The following is a 24,277-nucleotide window of genomic DNA, read 5'->3' as shown; positions in this document are numbered from 1 at the left end:
GACCTGACCTTACCTGATGAAAATCTAGCTTGTATCCCTCACTAGAGACTGTACCCTCCCCCTGACCCATACTTCAAATATCGTTCCTACAAGCCTGTACAAATAGTCTGGGCATTGAAGGGTTGGACCCAGAAAAAAATGGTATAGAAATTATTTTGGTGTCATTAGAAGCATATTCACAAGTAGAACAACATATCCAAAATCTGCTTTGGGGAATATTTTTTAGAAGTGTGTTAAGTTTTTTGCTATTTTATGCACTAATTAACAAGTAAAACTGTACACAAACGTCATGCGAATTTCAGAGAATGCCACCTTTTAATAGTAAAGGAATTCCAAGGCGTGTATAAGTGGAAGTACTGAGTATGACTAAAGATAGTTGTTATGCATATAAAAAGTTTATTCCATATGTTGTACTGGTTAATATCAGAGGCAGTGAAGGGGGTGTCGGGATATGAATGGAGCCCCGGGAAATGCATTGACTGTAATATTGGTACTGCAAATTATTGAGGGACAATGTTTTCTTCGATGCAGTTCGTCACCAAAGTGTGTTGGGAGGCAGTACCTGGCAGGGGCAGATCAAGGAAATATTTTGCAGGGGTGGGGGGAACTAATGAGAAAAGGGCACATGGAACAAGTCATCAAAAGAGAATTCCAATGAAAAAATGGGCACTTAATATTTTAGGGTGGAGAAGATAGGTCCCCTGCCCCACTCTTTGATCCGCCTCTGCCTGGTTGGATCCAGTATATATTTTACAGTAATTTGACTGCTAATAATATTGAAACATGTTGTCTTCATTCATGTCCACATTTTCTTCTTCAAGAATGACCTCTTCAGTATTCTTACAACTTTCTCCATGGCAATCTCTGCAAGCTGATACACATTTCAGTCCATTTTTTCAACAAGACCATCATTATGTTATTTCCACATGGGTTTTTGGACGAAAGCTTGCATTTGCATCAAACAAACTTGAGCAAACCTTCTGGTGCTGCATCCAGATCTGTCATCATAGGTGTTAGTACAGTATCTTCAACTTTCCAACCCAATTGTTTACAATCCAGGTCATTATTTGTGAGCTTACTCAAAATTATGATTTGTAGGTACACCCGTAAACTGTGGAAATATGCTGCTCTTTCTGTAGGTGTAAGCTTTTGCGGACTGCGTGATGTTTTGTTTGACGGTATCATCTCTACGCAACCTGTTCAAAGAATCATCTTTCTTTGCATCATACATGATAACAAATAATCGGTTACCAGCTTTGCCAATCTGTTCTGCTGTCACGTCAGGGTTACTCATTAATGATAATATGTCCTGTATTTCTTCACATTGTGTTCTTTTCTTCAGCAGACTGGTCTTCCCCTGCCCGAATGACACAGACGTCGTGTAGCAACCACCCCAGGCATGAACAAACAGAAGATGAGACGTTACGGTACTATGTTGCCAACTTTGTTAACAAGATCATGTATTTTCCATACCATATTTTTCTTCTGCGACTTATTTGTCTCTGACTGGAAATAGACATCTGCCATGTTCTGGCTCCAGTGATGCATCAAGACAACTAAGACGTTGGTGTCATCTGGTACTACATTGACTTCGCTCTCTCGATTTGCAAATTGAAGAGCATTTGCAAGTATCATCGTGTCAGCATCACCAGTACTACTGTATACAATCTGACCATCATCTTCTAAGCAGTAGTTCAGCAAATGAAATGCATTGGATTTTATTTCTCTCATTCAACAAAAACGTCTGCTGATTATTGTGAGTCTTCATGGATTTATTCAGCTGAATATCTGCACATTTTTCCAGTTCTTCTCTTATGCTCGTAAATTGTATAGACATGCCTTGTTCATACCCATGAAAAACAACCCAACAGTGTCTTTATTTGACCTGCACATAGCTTACATACTGCTTGGCTATGTCTTTGTATGTTGTCCTTGTACATTTAACCTTATGGAGAAGGGCCCCACCATCAAGTACATGCATTGCTTGCTTGTTTCGTTCACATGGTTGCACTTGCTATTATTGCCTTTGTAGGTTTGTGCAAAGCAATGTCCTCAAATAGAGAAGTTGGGATTGTTGTAAGCTCATATTCAAAATAAGGGGCCATGTCTTCATCTTTTTGTACAATGGCTATCAACTGCGAAAATAGATGGATTGGATTAATGTGATCTGGTTGCTTATTAACTTTGATCCCTGGATACAGATGCTCTAAAGATCAGACTTGGTGACTTGGTGACTTTTTTTTTATTGATGCATCTGTGATACTCACATTCTCGAGATGTTTCATGATTTTTATCCCAACCTGCTTTTTTTTGTCATAGTTAACACCATCACCATCAGTAGCAGTTAAATCAGATGACAAAGAATGCAGTCTCTGCTCATTTAAATCAAAAGGCTCATGTTGACTGAACTATTCCTGAATGTTAGTCAGGTCTATGAAATCATGTTGGATCCTCGAGTACCCACATTTGTGTGCTGTTCACCTGTATTGTGTTTCAAATGTCATCATTGTCATGGCATAATGGATCCTTGCACACTTATGCATACTGTAAATCCATTGCAGTTGTACAGTTTCAGTCATTCCTCTTCCTCTGGTTAACCCTCCATGATTCTTGATGATCTTATCATGACTTGTTCAATAGTTAAGTCAGTCCACAGTCCTGCCCAATATTTACTGCTTCTGCAGACTGAATGAAATCCTTGTTCCATGAAGCATTGATGTAGCCAAGGATGATCAGTTGGCAAGTCTAGCATCAGCTGCAAATAAAGTCTTGCATTTTTTGCATAGTTGATACGACCAGTTACAGCGAAAAGATTCAGCATCTTTCCAACTGCTACCAGATGCAAGTTCCAGTTTCCTGTTCTTTCAGCTTGAATGAATAACCTGAGTGTTTTTATATATTCGATATATTTCAACCACAGCTTTGCTGTTGGCGATTTGTCAGCCAGCAATGTTTTATATTTGAGTAAGCACTCCTCTAATTTTATCAGATCTTTTGATTCAGCAATACTGGCAACTGGTACAGATTTGTCTTTAATTCCTTCATATAAATTATGAATCATGTCAACTACAGAGGCATCAACTTTATCATCTATGCTTCAATCAATACCCGACTCCATTTCTGTAAACTCAGATGGAGCAGCTTCTTTGTTGGTGCTAGCGGTTTCCAATGAATGACAAACAGGCATTTCCATATCGACTTGCATATCTCTAGAGTCTGCTTGTTCAGTTTCACTTTGTCTTTTAAGTGAATGTTTTGAATCATTGTAGCTAAATGTGTCAGTTTCATTTGGTTGAGATGGTGCAACTACCATAATTAATTTATTCACTAAGACTGCCTCTACCAAAAACATCCCTAGCAACGCCCTTGAAACTGCCTATTCTGAAATCATATGGGTAACCGCATTTGGACCGTATGCCGTTTCTAATGCATCCTCTAAGCTTGAGCCTTTCATCATGGAACCCATGCTTCCCAAGAAGCTCATCATTGTGTGAAAGCTGTCAAGTCTACAGACTGTATTTGATAATTTCAACTGCTTTGAGCCACAAGGGTTGATCAAAAGTTATACAAAGAGTTGGTATATTCAGTAGCTCAGCTTGACGTTGAATATACATCAAAGTGGAGTAAATGCAGGTTTCATCAGATGGATTCAAATCGATGATTGGCAGAAGCCGCAACTTCAAATTTTTAAACTGAATGCTGATCATCAGAAAATATGTGCTGCATGAATCCTGACCAATTCGGTCTTGGTCTAGCTGCTTTGCTGAACATCCACCCAGAGTGCCAAAGTAGATCAGAGTTTAGTTCTGGTGGTAACATGTGTGGTACATACATGTACTTTCAACTGAAGAATGAATTTGTAAAAGACTGACACTAGGCCTTTCTCAGGTGGCTCTATGTACTGACATATTTCACCCCTTTATCTTTCACCAGTTCATTCGCCTTGATACATTGCTGTCTGGTGATAAGTCACGACTTTGGGGTCAATGGGGTATCTTTTGGAGTTAATACAGCTATAATTCCCATACCGTGAAAAGTCCCTTGTCCATCTAGTGTCGCTACATTGTGGTCGACATTATCTGCCACTCACCGAGTAAATGTGCCAGGAAAATACTCTGTGATCAAGTTTTCAAGATGTTCACTTTGAATAACAGATTGTTTGTATCTAGTCACTTCATCTTAACTGACAGAGAATCCCAAACGTGACTGTGACGGAACATGCTCTTATCTTTTCGCCTGTGGCGATGTTAACTGTTTTACAGGGCCATGTGCAGCTTGGTTACGTAATACCTCCGCATGACCGTACCCCCTAATACACACCCAGACCAGGTGTGGAGGCCATGTGGCCAGTAGTTACGTAATAACTCCGGTAGTGCGGTTTTACGACCGTGGTTTCTGGCGAACTAGGCGACAGTAAGTCTGGATCACATGATAGGTAAGGTACCGTGTTGTGCCCCCAGGCGATATTCGCTGTCTCTGAGATTTTTGAATAAATAGATAGGATTTTAGATATATCGGGGAGAAACATTGGAAGTATCCAGGGGAACGGACGCCGTCCACTGAACGATCTATATAAGTTCAGTCCGGACGTGGTAAATATATTTTTCTGCTCTGTTGTATAACCTTGATGTGATTGATGTGATTTTAAATATTTTAATACTGTATTATACCAATATTCGTTAGACAGTGTCTCCGGTTCTGACGAAGTAAATTGTAGGCTTCACTGTTCAAATATTTTTATACGAGTATTTGGTAAGATAAAGCTTAGCCGGTCATCCTAGAGGACCTAGGTAAACTGTAGGTTATTGTCTTTATTGTGATAGGTACCAGTATTAATTCTGTATTACAGGTTACTGAATGAGTAGTTACGGGTTAATTAAAAATTAACCAGCTAGGAATAGAGTTGTAATTCCTTTATTAATTAAGTTCCCCTGGCAGCGTTTCTCAAATATCACACGTGTGTGTGTTGTATCACAGTGAAGTGATTAGAATATTGTGTAAACTAGACACCTAGTGATTAACTAATTAAGTGATTAGTTCTGAGCTGTTATTATATTGTTGTTGTTAATTAACTACTGCGGCAAGTACATTTGTCAGCGTAGTGTTAATACAGATTCCAAAGTGTATTGTGTTTTGTTGTGTGAAACAAGAGTTGAGTCCTAAGGCAATATCAATCTATCGAGATACAGGGTGTAGCCAGTCGCTTATAACGTCAGTGTGTTTAGCTGGTATTGAAAATTCAGATACAGGACGTAGTTTGGCCGTAATCTCGGTTACTGGAGAAAAAATGGTTGTCCGGTTACATAACGTTTTCTTGTGTTCGAAGTTTGTGACGGGACCAGTCGTTATGGGTGTTGTGAAGGACTTGCCTGTTGAAAACATAGGAGTTTTGTTGGGTAACGATTTGACTAGTCAGTGTTGCCAGCCGCAAGGTGACAAATTGTTAATTGAAGACAGCCCTTTACCATGAGAAGAGTGTGAGGTTGATGAGATTTGATATCCTGCGTGTGTAATGACTAGGGCTATGGCCAGAAGGGTAGCACGAGACCCAGAGGAAAATTGTGATTTGTCTGATACGTGTGTGAGCCATGAAATTGGAGTGGATGAGGTTATCAGTAAAATGGTAGATAAGTCAACTGAGGAAATAAATGTGCTGGAACCTGTTGACCTCCCGCAGAGGGTAAATGAACCAGTTGTGTTTGATAGAGGGTACTTACCTTGTAATAGACAAGAGTTAATCCTAGAGCAGGGGGCTGATCCAAATTTGTTGGCAGCTCGCACTACATTGTTGAGATGGAGGATCAGATGTTAGGTTATTATATGGACAAGGGAGTATTAATGAATAAGAGAGTTAGAGATAGGAGGTGGCCGGCGACCGAACTAGCTAGGAAGCATCTGAGCTATGCTCAGAGCAAAATAAAATCAGTGTTTGATAGGAAGGCTAGGAGTCGGGAATTTAAACCAGGGGATAAAGAAAGAAAGAAATGTTTTATTTAACGACGCACTCAACACATTTTATTTACGGTTATATGGCATCAGACATATGGTTAAGGACCAGACAGATTTTGAGAGGAAACCCTCTGTCGCCATTACATGGGCTACTCTTCCGATTGGCAACAAGGGATCTTTTATTTGCGCTTCCCACAGGCAGGATAGCACAAACCATGGCCTTTGTTGAACCAGTTATGGATCACTGGTCGGTGCAAGTGGTTTACACCTACCCATTGAGCCTTGCGGAGCACTCACTCAGGGTTTGGGGTCGGTATCTCGATTAAAAATCCCATGCCTCGACTGGGATCCGAACCCAGTACCTACCAGCCTGTAGACCGATGGCCTGCCACGACGCCACCGAGGCCGGTACCAGGGGATAAGGTGCTGCTGTACCTTCCCATTAAACGGGGTTCATTGCAGAACAGGTATTTCGGTCCCTATGTTGTGCACAAACAGGTTAATGAGACAGGGTATGTGATAAACACTCCTGATAGGGTTAGGAAAAGTAGGTATTGTCACATCAATTCGCTAAAAGGTTATTTTGACAGACTGCCGATAGTTCCAGTGCTACCTGTCCAAACTGAGAGTCACTCAATTTCCTGTGATGATGTCAAGACTGCAGAGATCAAATTAACCAACAGCCAGATTCTAGCAGACTTGAGTCCGGACTTGCACCTTGACAGCCCCCAGCGAGCAGAGCTGACTACGTTGATACAAGAAAATGTTTCCATTTGTCAGGACTTTCCAACGGTTACCAATACCTTAATCCAGGATGTGCGCTTGGAACCCAACGCTACACCGAGTCGACAGCATGACTATCGGGTAAAACCTGTAAAACGTGCAGCACTAAAGAAGGAATCGAAGTTCCAGTGGTCAGACAAATGCGAGAAGTCATTCAACCGTCTCAAGCAGATGCTCTCCTCGTCTCCCGTGATGGCAGCACCAGACTACCGAATGCCTTTCAAGCTGGCTGTGGATGCCAGTGACGTGGGAGCTGGAGCTGTGCTGTTCCAAGAAGACGAAAATGGACTGGACCATCCTGTAAGTTTCTTCTCCAAAACGTTTGACAAACACCAGGTGAACTATTCCACGACAGAGAAGGAAGCTTTGGCCATGGTACAAGCTCTGAAGCATTTTCAGATCTACGTGAAATCGGCATTGCATCAAGTGGTTGTCTTTACTGACCATAATCCGCTTACCTTCATTCACAGAATGAAAGCCACCAACCAGAGAGTTTTGAGATGGAGTCTTCTTCTGCAGGAATTCCCAATTACCACTGAACATATCAAGGACACATGTCCCGAAGTTGAACGTTATGATAATGTGTTGACATTCTTGATTTCTGTTTTTGTTTTTATATATACTATTGTATACCAGGGACTCAAAGACTCAGTGTGATTACTGGTAGTCACCTTATTACTATGTGTTATAAATGCCCGGATGCGTCGGTTAACACACATTTTGTTTTGTTTAAATGTAGTATATTTCCCTATTCCTAGAGTAGAGGAAATATCCTTTTTGAGGTGGGGGTGTGTGACGGAACATGGTCTTATCTTTTCGCCTGTGGCGATGTTAATTGTTTTAGAGGGCCATGTGCAGCTTGGTTACGTAATACCTCCGCGTGACCGTACCCCCTATTACACACCCAGACCAGGTGTGGAGGCCATGTGGCCAGTAGTTACGTAATATCTCCGGTAGTGCGGTTTTACGACCGTGGTTTCTGGCGAACTAGGCGACAGTAAGTCTGGCCATCTAAGGAAAAATACCGTCCCTGGGAGCTGTGGCAATATCACATGATAGGTGAGGTACCGCGTTGTGCCCCCAGACGATATTCGCTCTCTCTGAGATTTTTGAATAAATAGATAGGATTTTAGATATATCGGGGAGAAACATTGGAAGTATCCAGGGGAACGGACGTCGTCCACTGAACGATCTATATAAGTTCAGTCCGGACGTGGTAAATATATTTTTCTGCTCTATTGTATAACCTTGATGTGATTGATGTGACTTTAAATATTTTAATACTGTATTATACCAATATTCGTTAGACAGTGTCTCCGGTTCTGACGAAGTAAATTGTAGGCTTCACTGTTCTAATATTTCTATATGAGTATTTGGTAAGATAAAGCTTAGCCGGTCATCCTAGAGGACCTAGGTAAACTGTAGGTTATTGTCTTTATTGTGACAGGTACCAGTATTAATTCTGTATTACAGGTTACTGAATGAGTAGTTACGGGTTAATTAAAAATTAACCAGCTAGGAATAGAGTTGTAATTCCTTTATTAATTAAGTTCCCCTGGCAGCGTTTCTCAAATATCACACATGTGCGTGTTGTATCACGGTGAAGTGATTAGAATATTGTGTAAACTAGACCCCTAGTGATTAACTAATTAAGTGATTAGTTCTGGGTTGTTATTATATTGTTGTTGTTAATTAACTACTGTGGCAAGTACATTTGTCAGCGTAGTGTTAATATAGATTCCAAAGTGTATTGTGTTTTGTTGTGTTTTCTAGTGAACTAAACGTGCTATATATATATATATATATATATATATTTATATAAGATCTTATCTCTGATTATACCTAGAGCCGAGCCACTCGGGTATTAGACTGCCCGATACAGAGAGATCTAACAGATATACAGTTAGGAGAGATATTTGAATAATCAAGTTTTATTCAGTTGCGGGTATTATAGGATCCCTGTGACAGTGACAATTCATTTATGAGCCAAATACATGGTCCATCTCAACACCTAAGCCAAATAAGGTTGGGGTTATAACTGATTTTGGCCGAGATGACTGTACAATAGCACGACCAATGCTGTTTAATTTCATTTCTGATGAAACAATAATTTTTAAGAGTGTTTGAAGGTGGCGCGGTATCCATTGCTTGCCATGATCAATATCTGAAATGTTTTCCTTTGTCGTGTATGATTCCAAATCATATTCTTTTTCTCCGATTTCTGATCGAATAATTTTTGCTTCAGTAATTACTATACATTCTGTTTCATCTTTCATGTCAAAGTACCATTTTTTATTAATGATATACTTTGCCATATTTCAAAAGCAGAGAACATTACCGCGCCCCTCAATTTCTGCAAAGAAATTAATTCTTTATAATCCTGCAGCTTTTCTTTCAGTCTCTTGACAGTATAAATATCAGAATCACTGGAAAACTCTACCATTTTAGCTTACAATTCTGCAAGCGTATACAATTCAGCATCAGCTTCTGATTCAAGCCATTCACACAGTCTTTCAAAACATTGCAGCATTCTTTGATTTTCGGGTCTACCTTGAGCTTTCTTTGATATTGGTGTTGCGTTGAGCTCTTTGTGTAGTATAAAACGTGAAAAACAGTAGTCGTGATACATAGCCTTCGCTGCTACTACATCAATGCATCCATGAAGACAGTTTTGAACCAAAAGTCCCCCTACTTTTCACAACATTCCAGAATCTTGTCACATATGGGTAGTGTTCTCACTCTACATACTTACTTATTCACGCACACTTCAGTTGAAAATGTGTCATGTTGTTGCTTTGCTTAATGCTGGTCCTGGTCTTTGTGCATAGGAAATGGATCCAGTCATTTGAAGTTGCTGCCTCATCCACCCAATCACTCTGACTGACACTAAAAAAAAAGTGCCTCGCAACTTCTTGTAGACTCTGTTCAACCTGTATGTGACCTACTCCATTGCCCTTCTCAACATTAGTTAAAACACGACGCTTTTTCAACTGAAGTGTGTGTGAATATGTGGATGGCAATCATTGCATGAGCACAACATACAGAATTTCAGACATGGTTGCATTGAGAGAACCCATTTGTTGGGGTGATAGTAGATACATGTGTTTGCATAACTTTTACCATTTGTTGTGGCCTCTAACCTGAAGTACCATTACTCATATTGAAATACAAATGCTACTTAGGAAACCTCACTCTGGGCCTAATCCACGAAGGCCATACATTCCTTCTTTCATAATTAGTGTGTTGGACGGGAATTGTTAACATGTGTAGTACTAACAATATGAGTGACTCTTCAGTAGTGATGTTGAATATATATTGGAATAAAACAAAAATAATTACAATATATGCAGTGTTATTTTTATTTAATCATTCATGGAGGAAGAAGGAAGTCCTGGTGAAAAGATATTACAGGTAAAACAAAACAAAATAATACATCAGGGTTGAAAATTAACATGAAAACCAGGTCACGGAAAATCTTACTGGCCCTTCTCAAATTCAACTAGCCCTCCATTATCACATTGAAATTTAACTGCACAGCCAAAATCGAAACTATAATGTTCCTTGTGCTCACCATATATAGTCCATATGCTTCAACAGATAAGCGATGAATTTGTATTTAACTTCATAATGAATAAAGTTAAAATTTATATAAAAACATGTTATTAAGTTTTAAATCTATACTGACTCAAATAATATATTTTAAAAAAGAAATTCAGTATAAATAAAAAGGGTTTTTCTTTAAAAAATACCATTAAATTATAGAGATTAAATCTCATTTTTAATATAGGGGCGAAGACAAAATGCAAGAACACCAAAGGTAAAACAAAAACAACTTGACTTGCATTGTCTTTGAAGTCTGTGAGCGGCAGTCCTAGCTCTTTGTGGTGATGCAAGAAGGATGAAATAAACTTTATGGCGATGCAAGAGGTGTCAAATTTCCAGTAAACAATTTCCTCGGAAGTGGCTATACTTTTATAGACGCGGCACTAGATCGAGATCCATGGAATGATCCACTATTTTGCCAAATGCCCATTCGTCTATGCATTGTGCTGAGATACGGCCCTGATAAAGGAAGGAAATGTTTTATTTAACGACGCATTCAACACATTTTATTTACGGTTCTATGGTGATGGACATATGGTTATGGACCACAGATATTGAGAGAGGAAACCCGCTGTCGCCACTTCATAGGCTACTCTTTTCGATTAGTAGCAAGGGATCTTTTATATGCACCATCCCAGTCAGGATAGCACATACCACGGCCTTTGATATATACCAGTCAGAGTGCACTGGCTGGAGGGCCCTGATAATGTATTACGATTCTGTCGTTCATATTACTTTGGATGTCCCATCAATCGTAAAACCTGTGTCAGAAAAGAAGATTTAACATATGCAGTTTGATGGTAATTTGTAAAAAAAAATTGTTTTTTTAATTTACCCTGAACTCCCCTCCCAACAAAAAAAAGAAAGAAAAAAAGAGAAGAAAATTAGAGATGGCACGGGCTAGTGAAAAACATTTGTCAAATGTTGTAGCTAAGTCTATTTTGTAAATATGAATATCCTGCCCCCACCCCAACCCACCAATGTTTGTGTTTTTAAGCTCTATCTTCCTACTTAAGTGACATATCTGATTATTACTATTATTTAGTCAAATTGTATTAACTTAAAAGTAAAGTAGAGCTAGCATATTTTTAATTGTGGTTAGTAAATGTTTTAAATCACTGATCCCATGGGTAGAGGATTTTATAAAAAATTCTAGAAGCCCTGTAGACATTAGCTTTAAAGGGACACGCCCTAGTTGTTAACCATTACGCCGTTGTTTTTCGCTATTAAACCCATTTTTTCACAAATAAAATTGCACTTTACTTACCGTTTATTATTTAGAATATACATTTCCATTCACCTGAAGTGTTTTTTGGTAATCCTGGTGTTTGTAATACCACAAATTGCATTTTTCGTATTTCTTAAAAAGCCACGTACCTCTGAGAAAAAAAACGTTGAGCAGACAAGGTCTAATCTATTTTTAGAGGGGATATTCCCATTTCAATGTCACAGACGTTGGTATACCATGTGACCGTTATTATTTTGGTTCGGTTTGTTTTCTCTCGTGTATGGTTCGCGCAATCAACATCCGATTTGTTGTCGTTTGCTTGTTGTTCATTTGTGAGGTTTTTCTTCACAGTTCGTGAACATTTTCATTAACAATAAAGTTTAGACAAGTAAATATCTCAATACAAAACGTTACAAACCCTTAAAACCAATAATTTTGCTATGTCTTACGATATCTGGATAGGGGATACAACCTTGGGGGGTGGGGGTGGGGGACACAAGCTATATTGTTACCTTTATTTAAATAGAGTAGGAAAAAAATTCTTATATTTTCGTCCTGGGGAGGGGAAGTGTCTCTCCACCCACGACGACGACGACGACGACGACGACGACGACTACTACGACTACGACTACTACTACTACTACTACTACTACTACTACTACTACTACTACTACTACTACTACTACTACTACTACTACTACTACTACTACTACTACTACTACTACTACTACTACCATTTTTTTTTTTTTTTAAATACTACCACCACCACTACCACTACCAATAATAAACGGTGCATCTAATTGCTAATAACAATAGGTTAGGCACTAGTACCCGGTTCCGAATAGCAAATGTAGGCTAATTGCGGTTTATACAAAATACATAAAATTTATTATTTCAAACACTGTAGTATAGTCAACATGGTCAGTGTCGTCTTATTCCCATTCAAGTATCATGCAGCAGCCACTTCCTAAACAGAAGCACCCATGTTCGTAAAGTAACTTCCTGTTCCAAACTCATTTCTTTCGCTGTCCAGGACAGAACAGTTGGAACATGTCCAGGAGAGGTGAAAGGAACGCACCCCAAGTCTGTGCGCACTCTGTGAAATTTGTCGTGACGCAGGCATTTTTGTGCTTCGAGTGACATCTACCGGTGACATCAGAATACTAACTTTCAAAATTATTTCAAGCAATTGGGACATGGGGATTCCCATGGTATTTATCGATATAAAACCTGCTTTTTCACTCCATTTTATAAAAACGTGATCTAAGTGTGTTACAGGTTTGTCGATTAACCAAAATTATAATTTATTTTCGCTGGATGGAACTAGGGCGTGCAGCTTTAAAACTAATTAACCATCATTCATACTGGCCACAGTACATACATGTATGTTGTTCCTGCCAAAAGTATTAGCATTTTAATTTTTATGACAATATACTGAACTGAACATAATGTTGTTAACTAACTTATCAATTCATATTTTGAAGCTGTTTTGTTAGGTGGTTGACAAACCAACTAGAGCAAGAGATGTTAGTATGGAGTCATATGGGCTGTTGGTGAAAATTAATTTGGTAATTATAGGTCAATAAATGTGAAGTATAAATATCCATAAATTCATAAATATGAACAAATTGCAATATCTTTATTTAATGTATATCTTAATTACATACTTGTATTTCATTTTCTTATTGTAAATATACCAAATTGTCATGATTATGCATTACATTTATACTTCTGGTTTACAATTGAAACACTGAAAAATTTGGCTCATAACTGTATTTAGTCAAATATGGAGCAAAATCTAGACTTAACATGATTTATGCTTATTAAATCTTTTTTTGCAATTTATTTATTTTATTTTTGACAACAATCAGTCTTGCTTGTAATAGCAATATGTATGCAAGTTTGAGATTCTGTGTTTAAAATGAAAGAAACAATCTTAGAATTAGTGGCAAGAATTTCTAAAGTTATGTCCCTTGGTATAAAAATCCCAGTCATTCATAATTACTTTAATAAATCAATTCTTTATTTTCGGTGGTTAAATTTATGTTAGTGACATAAATCAGTTCTTTAAGATATTGCACATAATAAAATATATACATAAATGGTGTTAATGGCTGATAAAGGGTTACAAACTGATAAACTATATTTGAGAAAATAATTTCACCACTTTTGATTTGCATCTAAGGGACTAGAGTCATGTAAAGTAATTTATTCATCATCCTTTTTTACAAAAACTACCGATTTCTGACAATTAATTCAGTCGTTAATGTTCGTACAGCCAGAATCTACCTGTAGGTATTCAGGGTTGAGTTTTTGTCAAAATGACAAAATGCATTTAGAGTTGCGGCCCTTATAGCTTGGTGGTCACTACTGTTCATCACGGTCCACTATAGTTCCTAACTGTGACATGTTGTGGTTCACATATTCACTTCTAGTATGTTTAATGGTAAGCCTTCTGGCTATATTTTACCCATGTTATTTTGTAATATTGTACATTGACTTTTTGGGACATGGATGTATAGCGGAAGAGACAGCTGGAGTGAATCAGTTAATGAACCAGTTCTTCAGACTAGGGATGGGACAGTTCGTTTTTTTTTTTTTTTTGGTTTTTGGTTTTTGATCCACAGTTCAATTTCTTCGCTGTTCAATTTATTCACAATATGTTTTACAAGTAGTACAAGTACGCCAATTATCACACAAAAGTAAAGTAAAGTTTGTTCTATTTAACGACGCTGCTAGAGCACATTGATTTTTCATCTTATCATCGGCTATTGGACGTCATACATATGGTCATTCTGACACTGTTTTTATCTTATCATCGGCTATTGGACGTCAAACATATGGTCATTCTGACACTGTTTTTATCTTATCATTGGTTATTGGACGTCAAACATATGATCATTCTGACACTGTTTTTTAGAGGAACCTGCTGTCGCCACATAGGCTACTCTTTTAATACAGGCAGCAAGGGATCTTTTATTTGCGCTTCCCACAGATAGGATAGCACAAACCATGGCCTTTGTTGAACCAGTTATGGATCACTGGTCGGTGCAAGTGGTTTACACCTACCCATAAGCCTTGCGGAGCACTCACTCAGGGTTTGGAGTCGGTATCTGGATTAAAAATCCCATGCCTCGACTGGGATCCGAACCCAGTACCTACCAGCCTGTAGACCGATGGCCTGCCATGACGCCACCGAGGCCGGTTTATCACACACAAAAAACAAAAATTGCATTTATACCATGCCATGTTAGCGTGATGGGTCTGGGATACCTGGGCAATGTGTCCCCCATGATTTGAGTTCAGAGTTGGCAAAATAATTTAGGGACGAGAATGCTGGGGATAGTCTCTCATGTATTTTTTTTTTTTTTTTTAATTCATTTGTCTTTAGATGCATTCTGGAGTACATAATACATGGGTGTGACCATGTCATGTACACATTATAGAAGTCTAAAAGAAAGATATATGTCAAGACATATTTCTGTAATGTTTATTATTACTTTGATGATGTCAAATCTTTGATGAGAAGTATATATATATATATATATATATATATACATATACAGGGTATGCACTTGGGATTTTTTTTGACTGGCCAATTGGGCCACTCACAGCAACACTTTGACTCACCTGTACAACTTTTGAATGGCCCGCGACCGAATTTCGTTTTAAAAAATAACTTTCTTAAATTGCACTCTAAAAACATGTTATCATATCATACAAACAATAATAACAAGACAAAAGAAGGAAACAGAACTTGTTTTAGTTTTATTACAAACTGCTGAAATTAAATTCTAATTATTATGTTGTCACGGGACCCACACAATCAAACAGCTGGAATGTTTTACCAAGGTTCGGTCTTGGAATGAATAAGGTGCTTTTATGACCATATGATGAGGAATTAAAAAAATTACTAACCTGACAGGAATCTATACAAACAATAATCACATCCGCTAGAGAAATAAACATACAACACAAGTTAAATAATTATCACTATTTAACGGGAGCAGGTCAACTCGGCCCCAACGCGGCCCCAACGCGGTTGGTCAACTCACCCTACACTGTTTAGTCAACTGATATCTTTACCATTTTAAAAATTAATATACCAACATTTTAAGCTAATGTGCATTAAATATTGTTGAATATGCACACCAGTCGGAGTCCAAAAGCCTTGCCTGATCATTCCTTTAAGAAAATAAGGGACAAACTCACAAATGTTATATTAGGCTTGACAGTTCATTGTAATAGATTATTATTTATCCTATATTAAGATCTCCCCAATATAAAACCCTTTAATAAGTGATCGTAATAGTGGAGTTTCACTGTAATATTAATAAATAAAATGACACCAAAGTTGTAGACGTCATTTTTAATTTTGTCACAATTATTTAATGACAGTGAAGTTTGGAGAGAGTTGTCCAAACACTCGGGCGAGTTGGCTTTGGGGCGAGTTGACCAGCATTCCTATTTAACACTCACACGTGCACAGGCAATGATAGCTGTTGTTGACATCATTGGACGTGGCCGAGGTTTTCCGAATACATAATCAAAACCGGCCGAGGCATTCAGAATGGTTTTAGACTGTTCGATATACTGGGGAAATGGTCGCTATTATCCTATATGGGTTTAGTTGTGCAGATATTAATTGGAAACCAGTAGAAAACAATAAATAAAAAATAACTTTTTGCCTAATTTTAATCACCATTAGCTATCTAAAATATCATAAAAATTACAAAACCCACGAAAATAATACCTTCCGATTCATATATGAACTTTATTATCCATATGGTTCAACATATAACTGAGTTAATAATAATCATACGAAGCACATATGTAATAACAAGTGTAATGACGTAACTGTGGGAAGCGACACGTTGCTTCTCCATTCCTAGCTCAGACTGTGCATTTGAAATATGATGTCATTTCATCCTAGGGCGGGACATAGCCCAGTGGAAAAGTGTTGAGTGCGTTGTTAAATAAAACATTTCCTTCCTTCATTTCGTTGTCTCCTAGTGGCTAAAACGTTTTGTTCATAAAGAAAACGACAATAATAATATGGATAATAAAGATATGAGTTGTACTGATTTTACGAAACATGTGTCAGAATTTATGTATTAATTATCCTCGCTTTCGCTTGGGAAATACAAAAATGCTGACACTCATTTTTTAAAATCAGTGTGACACACATGCTCATATAATAATCTCTATTTATTTTATGTATTTATAAAACATTTAAGTGAATACATGTCAGTAAAAATTATAAACATGTATCCACTCAAGGTGTTTTTTGTCAAAAATTAATCCAGTAGTCTAAAGGTTAACATGGATTTCAATGGCAGATGACATCTGTGTAGTGAGACCTTAGTTTATTACTCTTTGAGTCTGCATGCCTATTCAAACTAAAACGATTATATACTGTAAAAATGTATTAATATACGAAATTTGATTTTGCCTAAAGGGGGGCCAGTCGGAGATTTTACCTTAAATTAAATCAGCTGTTTGGTCAATTCCATTCTTTAACATAATTTTCCTTCCACGACATTGGAAACTGGAAGTGCACGAGGTTAAAATAAATAGAGTGATTTCCCTTTTTACTTTTGTTTCGTGGACAGTTTTTGTCTAAAAATAGATTCTGTGGACTTATGGAATACTGGCAGTGACATGCTCATTGCAATTTTCTATTTGCTCGTTGATGATTGCTTAATTATTGCTAATTCCTCGTTGCTACTGAAAAAACTACTCTTGAAAATGTCAAAGAATACAAATATAATATTTAGTAGCCACTTTTAGTCTTAAAGGGATGCTCGCGCAAGGCTTTTGGACTGGTATGCATTATACACATTATTGCTTAATATCAACAAGTATAATCATATAGTTAATTAATAAAACGGTTAAATGTCACGGCTATTATATATAACAGACGTAGCCATTTTGTACCATCCCAGTGAACTGAATACGCTCTCTGGCAAGCCAGTGGTTACGTAATATTTAACGAGTCATTTCTTGGGGTTAGTGGGCGACTTTGGTGCATATTTCGACAATTTGATTTGACGTTCTCAGCTCTTACAACCAATATCCCTCAAAAAGTGTTGCTAATGTCATATCATATGAAGTAAACTTTTATTTTGCAGTTCAGTTAGTTCAAAATGGCCGCCATTTATCAATATGACTGCCAAATATCATTTTATTTTGCACTTCAATATATTTTTGATAATAACTGTCACGATTAGAATATCGTTTGTTTTATGCTTATGTAATGTATTAATTGGATTTGATTTGAAGAGATTTTTTCATATGATGGCAGTAACACAATAGGTGATAGATCATTAGAAAATAGCCTATGGGGTGGGGATGGTTTAGGTGCAATTCTCAATGATTTTTCGGCTCCTATTACCAATATTCCTCAAGATTTGTTCTTAACAACAAGCCCTTATGACGTAAGCCTTTATGCTGCTGTTCAGCTAGTTCAATCTGGATGTGGATTGTTTTCAAGATGGCTGTCATTTATCAATATGGCTGCCAAATGTAATTTTCTTTATTGGCAATAATAGTCACATTTAGAATATTTATGCAATGTGTCAATTGGATATGGCCTTAAGATATATTGTTCATGTTTGCATATTTATCCCTGGAATCGCTGAAATGTTTCAGTATATAATCGTGCAGAAATGTGATAAAGTCACATTTTAAAAGATGTTTACAAATATGGTTAAATAAAACCGTTTAAAAATAAAAGGTTAACCCTATTACTTCTCAACAATAACATATATTTCAGTTAAGTACGTGTTTGTAAGAACTGAATTAGTGAACAATTTTAATATTACATAATACATTATTTTCCGAATGTTTCAAATTGTCGAAATACTAAACTGAAATTGTTAAAATTCTATCGAATTCGGCAATAAAGATATGGATTAATTCATTTCTAAGTTCAAGATAATATTAAGCCTTGAGATATTGACTCACGGAGATTTAGTATATGAAATACATGTGTGTTGTTATGAGCTCGTATGACTTCTTGCTAAAGAAATAAGTGTGTTCTGACAAACATATGTGTCTCTACAGCTAAGATGTACACAAGCCAGTGACTCGAACTAAAGCTCTAGAACCATATCAATGATTGTTGTTTTTCACCAACCACGCGGTCAAAGTGAATCTCCACTGTATACTATGCTGCTGAGATCATTTGGTCAGATTTGCAAAACTGAGTGTCCACAACCTAAATTTGACGAGATCCACGGAGGTACTACTGGAGAGCCTATACAACATCCTGTTTTGGATTGTCATATTCAATTCAAAATACTCAGAATAATCAAAACGTAACAGATCAATGGCATGTCGTCATGACGGGTAAAACACAATCTTGCACTGTGCTTCACATGGACGAGTGAACACACCCACGCATATTGTGCTCACCATGTCACTGCGCCACTGGACTGGATCAAAATAATTTATTGGTATACTCATCCTATGAAGACATAGAAGCAGTTAATACCAGTCTGGCTATGAAAGTTATCGCCAAGTCCTATATAATGTGTACTGTCACCCCATTTATTTTTTGGCTAAATGTGTTCATACAAACTGCAGCATACAACAATATCAATGAGGAAACATTAGATGGCAAAGAGATTACCCATGAGACTGTATCTGCGGGGAAGTTTGGTCCACAACAAAGAAAGGCGTGTGTGGATCACTCAAGAAAGCAGAGTGCATTAGATATTCTAGTAGTATGCCAAACCATAACAGAATGCAGGATCTATGGAAAACTCCACCAATTATACACTTCCTGAATACAGTCGAACAAGAGTGGTATACAGGTTGCACTTTCCTCGATTTAGCATGGGCGCTGTTGCATACGCTGCCAATGAAGCTATTCGAAGCCGAGGTCTGTCATATGAAAGTTGGTCAACAGACAGTTTTTGACTGGAGTGGGTTCAATACCATAGTGTCCTGTGTCACCCTCCATCAATGAAGTTGGTTACTACCAGATGATCACAGGTTCAGGTATTGTGCATACAATAATGAAACAGGTACATATTACAGACAATGATGTCAAGCCATGGGCAATAAAACAGTGCCATTACGTTCGACTTCAAATGCCATCTATAGAAAGACTAAGATAAATATGTAACGGGGACTAAATATTTGGCCGTTTGTATATAAATAACATATTTTATCTATTACTATTAATATTTATTTTAGGATTCAATTTATTTTAGTATAGGATATTCTCAATCTGCATTGAGAATATCGTATTGGTGCATTAAACAAAGCCTTTTATGGTTGTTTCTCGCCATACTGGCTAGGGACGAGCCATTGGTTGATACTATCCAATGGTTATGTGTATTTGGTGTCACGTGGTCGTGAGTCAGGTCCGTGCAGCGCTGAGTGTAGACAGTGACACAACACGTTATATACTTACGACTTGCAGTTGCCTTTTCCTTTTCCTGAGCTTTCGTTATCTTCAGACTTCCTTTTGGCACTTACAGGTTTGACTAATATGCATGTATTAATTGTTATAATGTTTATCTCATTATTTTAGATATATGTAAATGTAATACATAATGTGGAAAAGTGTTTAAACGTCCATAATTAAGGCTAGGTAAATACGTTTTAAATATTGAATTCACTAAAACACACTAAACGAATAAATATATATATGGACGAGTTAACTTTATAAACAGTAATAAAGTAAAGGTGTTGGATGTATACTATTAAACGTATAAATATAGATAGAGGCGCAAGTTAATTGTATAAACAGAATTAGTGATTAGTGTTGGATGAGATGTCTAATTGCTGTAGTTTTATTATCCATTTGAGTGGTAGCTTATATGTTATCCATTTATTCACAGGATGAAGCCCACGCACATGTAATAGTGTTATCATCCTATACGGTTCATCGCCCACAGCGAAGGTGTGTAGTAGTAGTAGTATTGTCTATTTCTTTATTACATGCAATTCTTGCAGCGAAGGTGTTTCACGTGCGTCTTGACCAACGTACGTGACTTGTTTCACCTGTGCTGTAACCGAGTATTTTATGTATATATATATTATTGTTTTTTAAATCGATTGTTCCAGTTTGTATTCTGTAATGGTCTTTATTTTAATGTTTGTCATACAAACCCGAACGTTATTGTTTTATATTGACAGCATTTGAAATGGGGAAGTTGTTTATTTTGTAATCGAGTAACGTTGGCAATAATGTTGCCAAGTCTTTACTGCTTTGTGGTATTTTTTTGTTTGTATAACCGCATTTAATTATCTTAAATGCATGTACTTATTTTTGATGATTGTTTTTGGCACTAACGTCGCCGAAACGTATATGTATATTTTTGAAGGAAAGTATTATGCCAGTAACTTAGCATAATTGTGTGATAATGGTTTAAATGAGTATATATATTACTATGTAATGACATTTGTAATTTATTTTTATGATTAAGTCGAGGTTGTTAATTATTGTTATTATCAGTGTATTTATCGTTTGTAATTATTTTTACAGAACCACGCGTATGGTGTGATCGAGAGAATAAACCCTCGAACCCTTCCCAGCCTTGTTGTGTTTCTTTTGGGGGAATACTTTCCAGTAGGCTACAAATATAATGCCACCACCCAGTGAATTTTGTGACAATATGTCTGAATTAATGTTTAATATCACCCAGCACACAAAAAACACATCGGCTATTGGGTGCCAAAGTAAGGTAAATATGTAAATAATTGATGATAGTATGCTGTCTGGTTTTCATCTATTCCAATAGCATTTTCTCTTTGAACTAATAACATGTACTGTCCCTCCAATTACAGTCTCGGTCACCTTGTCTTCCATGACTAGATTATTGCCTGTGACAGTTTCCTTTTGGTAGGTTTGTTGCACTGTTGATTCCTCATATACCTGACTGACTGAGGATGTCTTGATTATTGATTCAAGGGATAAATATGGATACTAGTTTGAAAACATGTCAAAATCATTTTAAAATTATATCTAGTTTACAGATTTGTATAAATATATACCGAAACATAAACTAAATGTGACAGTTATTGCCATAATGTGTGTGTCCGTAGGTATGTGCGTGTCTTTGTGTACGCGTACGCACGTGCATGGGTGCATGTATAATAGCGTAAAATAAAACGACATTTGACAATCATATTAATAAATGGTGGCCACTTTAAAAAAAAGAAGCATATCCATATTTAACTTGCTAAATAGCTTACTTCGTATGGACATGGTATTAACAACAATTCTTGTGGAATATTGCTTGCAGAAGCCGAGAAAGTCAAATCAAACTGTTGAGATTTGCACACGAGTCACCCCACCCCCTAATAGGAGATAGGCTGCCACCTATTATTTTTGAATACCCTGATCTATGTAGTTTATCAAATGGGGTTTCTGGTTTCGAGTGGTGTGCTATGTAATCACTATTGGATCCGCAGTGTCATCAGAGTTTGGTGAATTAGCAGAATTAGCCGTACATGGGGCCAGAAGTGAAGGCAAACAAGCCTACATTTCGGTAGATATTATAAGGTCCACATATCTCACTATTTTTGTTTTGTTCATCAACTCTGTATATATTACAGTATGTCACACGTTACGGAGTCCATGTACCTTTATAAAACTAATGTATTTCACCTCCCCATTTTATCTTTATCTCGAATGCACAAGCATATTTAACTCCAGCTTAAATATCTACATCCCGTGATGTACAATTTTATAGGGTAAGATGTTACCAAACAATTCATAATTTGAAGTAAATTCTGTCAGAACACATTCACACAGCCCTCGAAATAAGTTGCTAACAACTGGTCATGCTTGAATTTTCACTTGTCAGGGTAAAAGGACAAAATAAGTTTGTTTTATTTAACGACGCCACTAGAGCACATTTATTTTTTATCTTATCATCGGCTATTGGACGTCAAACATATGGTCATTCTGACTGTTTTTTTTAGAGGAAACCCGCTGTCGCCACATAGGCTACTTTTTTTTACGACAGACAGCAAAGGATCTTTTATTTGCGCTTCCCACAGGCAGGATAGCACAGAATATGGCCTTTGTTGAACCAGTCATGCATCACTGGTCTGTGCACTCACTCAGGGTTTGGAGTCGGTATCTGGATTAAAAATGCATGCCTCGACTGGGATCCGAACTCAGTACCTACCAGCCTGTAGACCGATGGCCTAAACACGACGCCACCGAGGCCGGTGGGTAAAAGGACAAGTGCTTATTTCGAACACTGTTGGATGTCAAACATTAGGTTGTATTGACAGTCAGAGAAAATTTGTCATGGGGCACTGCCTGGGACGGAAGCAGTTCTATTTTTCGTCCGAGGGTGGGTGGGGGTGGAATTTCGTCATGTTATCAAACAAACAACTGGCATAATCGGTTAGAATTATTTGAACACCTACTGTGTTCAGCAGGATCTACATCCTTCCATTTAATAACTATTTAAATTTTAAAAATTGTTTTTATGTACACATGAAACCAAACATCAACCCCAACATATTTACATTAATTCGATCATTTCTAAATTGGAAAAACATTTAACCGTTAGCATTTCCCCACACAACTGATTATGGATTTTTATGATCTATTATCATATTGGTAGAACCAAACTGATAAATGTTCGATTATAATCCTTCATTGGAACATCACTAATAGCCTTGAATTAAACAATGTACCAATTTAGTCATTCCTTATTACTTCACTTAGTATTTTAATAAAAACTTTTTAGATAACACATGCAAGTGTGTTAGTTGTTGACACATGAGTGACTTTTATATAACATCTTCAGCGCTATAAACATTTTTTCTTCACAGTTCGTGAACATTTTCAGTAACAATAAAGTTCAGACAAGTAAGTGTCTCAATACAAAACGTTACAAACACTTAAAACCAATAATTTTGCTAAGTCTTACGATATCTGGAGAGGGGATACAACCAGGACAGAACAGTTGGAACATGTCCAGGTGAGGTGAAACGAACGCACCCCAAGTCTGTGAAATGTGTCGTGACGTAGGCATTGTTGTGCTTCGAGCGATATCTACCGGTGACATCAGAATACTAACTTTCAAAATTATTTCAAGCAATTGGGACATGGGGATTCCCATGGTATTTATCGATATAAAACCTGCTTTTTCACTCCGTTTGATAAAAACGTCATCTAAGTGTGTTACAGGTTTGTAGATTAACCACATTATAATTTATTTCCGCTGGATGGAACTAGGGTGTGCGGCTTTAATACAAACATCAATTTTCTGTTTTAGGTGCAAATGTGGAAAATGTCTGTAGCTATGGCTTCTTCGATGTCTGGTCGCTTAAAGTTGGAACATAGAAAGCTGGGAATGTTAAGAGTCCAAGATGGAGGAAAGTGTTGCTGGATTTGATAGCATCAGTTTGTCAGTGAAATAACAAGCAATGAAACCTACATGATTAATAAAGATACATGTATTGTATATGTACATACATGATTTTGTGTCCATTTATGAATAGTTACATTTATTTTTGTTTCTAAGAAGATAATTGATAAATTTGTATGTCGTTGAACGTGATCAACACATAGTTGGGCATAGCTCAGTGGTAAAACGCTCGCTTGATGCATGGTCAGTTTGGGATCGATTCTCGTCTGGCCCATTGGGCTATTTCTCGTTCCAGCCAATGCACCACGACTGGTATATCAAAGGTCTTGGTATGTGCATCCTGTCTGGGATGGCGCATATAAAAGAT

General features: G+C 37.3%; 1 protein-coding gene and 1 long non-coding RNA gene across 2 annotated transcripts in view; one reads left to right on the top strand and one right to left on the bottom strand.

Annotated features, from left to right (window-relative positions):
* Positions 1-17,122, bottom strand: part of LOC121380231 (mitochondrial thiamine pyrophosphate carrier-like) — a 63,812-nt gene extending 46,690 nt beyond the window's left edge. Inside the window, exon 1 of the mRNA XM_041509057.1 lies at positions 17,044-17,122. The gene's annotated coding sequence lies outside the window, so the exon portion shown is untranslated. The remainder of the gene's footprint in view (positions 1-17,043) is intronic.
* A 2,719-nt stretch (positions 17,123-19,841) lies between these two features.
* On the top strand, positions 19,842-24,034 carry LOC121378216. The gene is made up of 3 exons (XR_005958686.1): positions 19,842-20,052; positions 20,416-20,477; positions 23,818-24,034. It is a non-coding gene; the product is annotated as an uncharacterized LOC121378216 (long non-coding RNA).
* Positions 24,035-24,277: the final 243 nt, after the last annotated feature.

The sequence above is a fragment of the Gigantopelta aegis genome, chromosome 8 (genome assembly GCF_016097555.1).
Source record: "Gigantopelta aegis isolate Gae_Host chromosome 8, Gae_host_genome, whole genome shotgun sequence".
Classification (NCBI taxonomy): Eukaryota; Metazoa; Mollusca; class Gastropoda; order Neomphalida; family Peltospiridae; genus Gigantopelta; species Gigantopelta aegis.
Note: the sequence above shows the minus strand (reverse complement) of the source record. Positions and strands in the feature narration are given on the sequence as shown.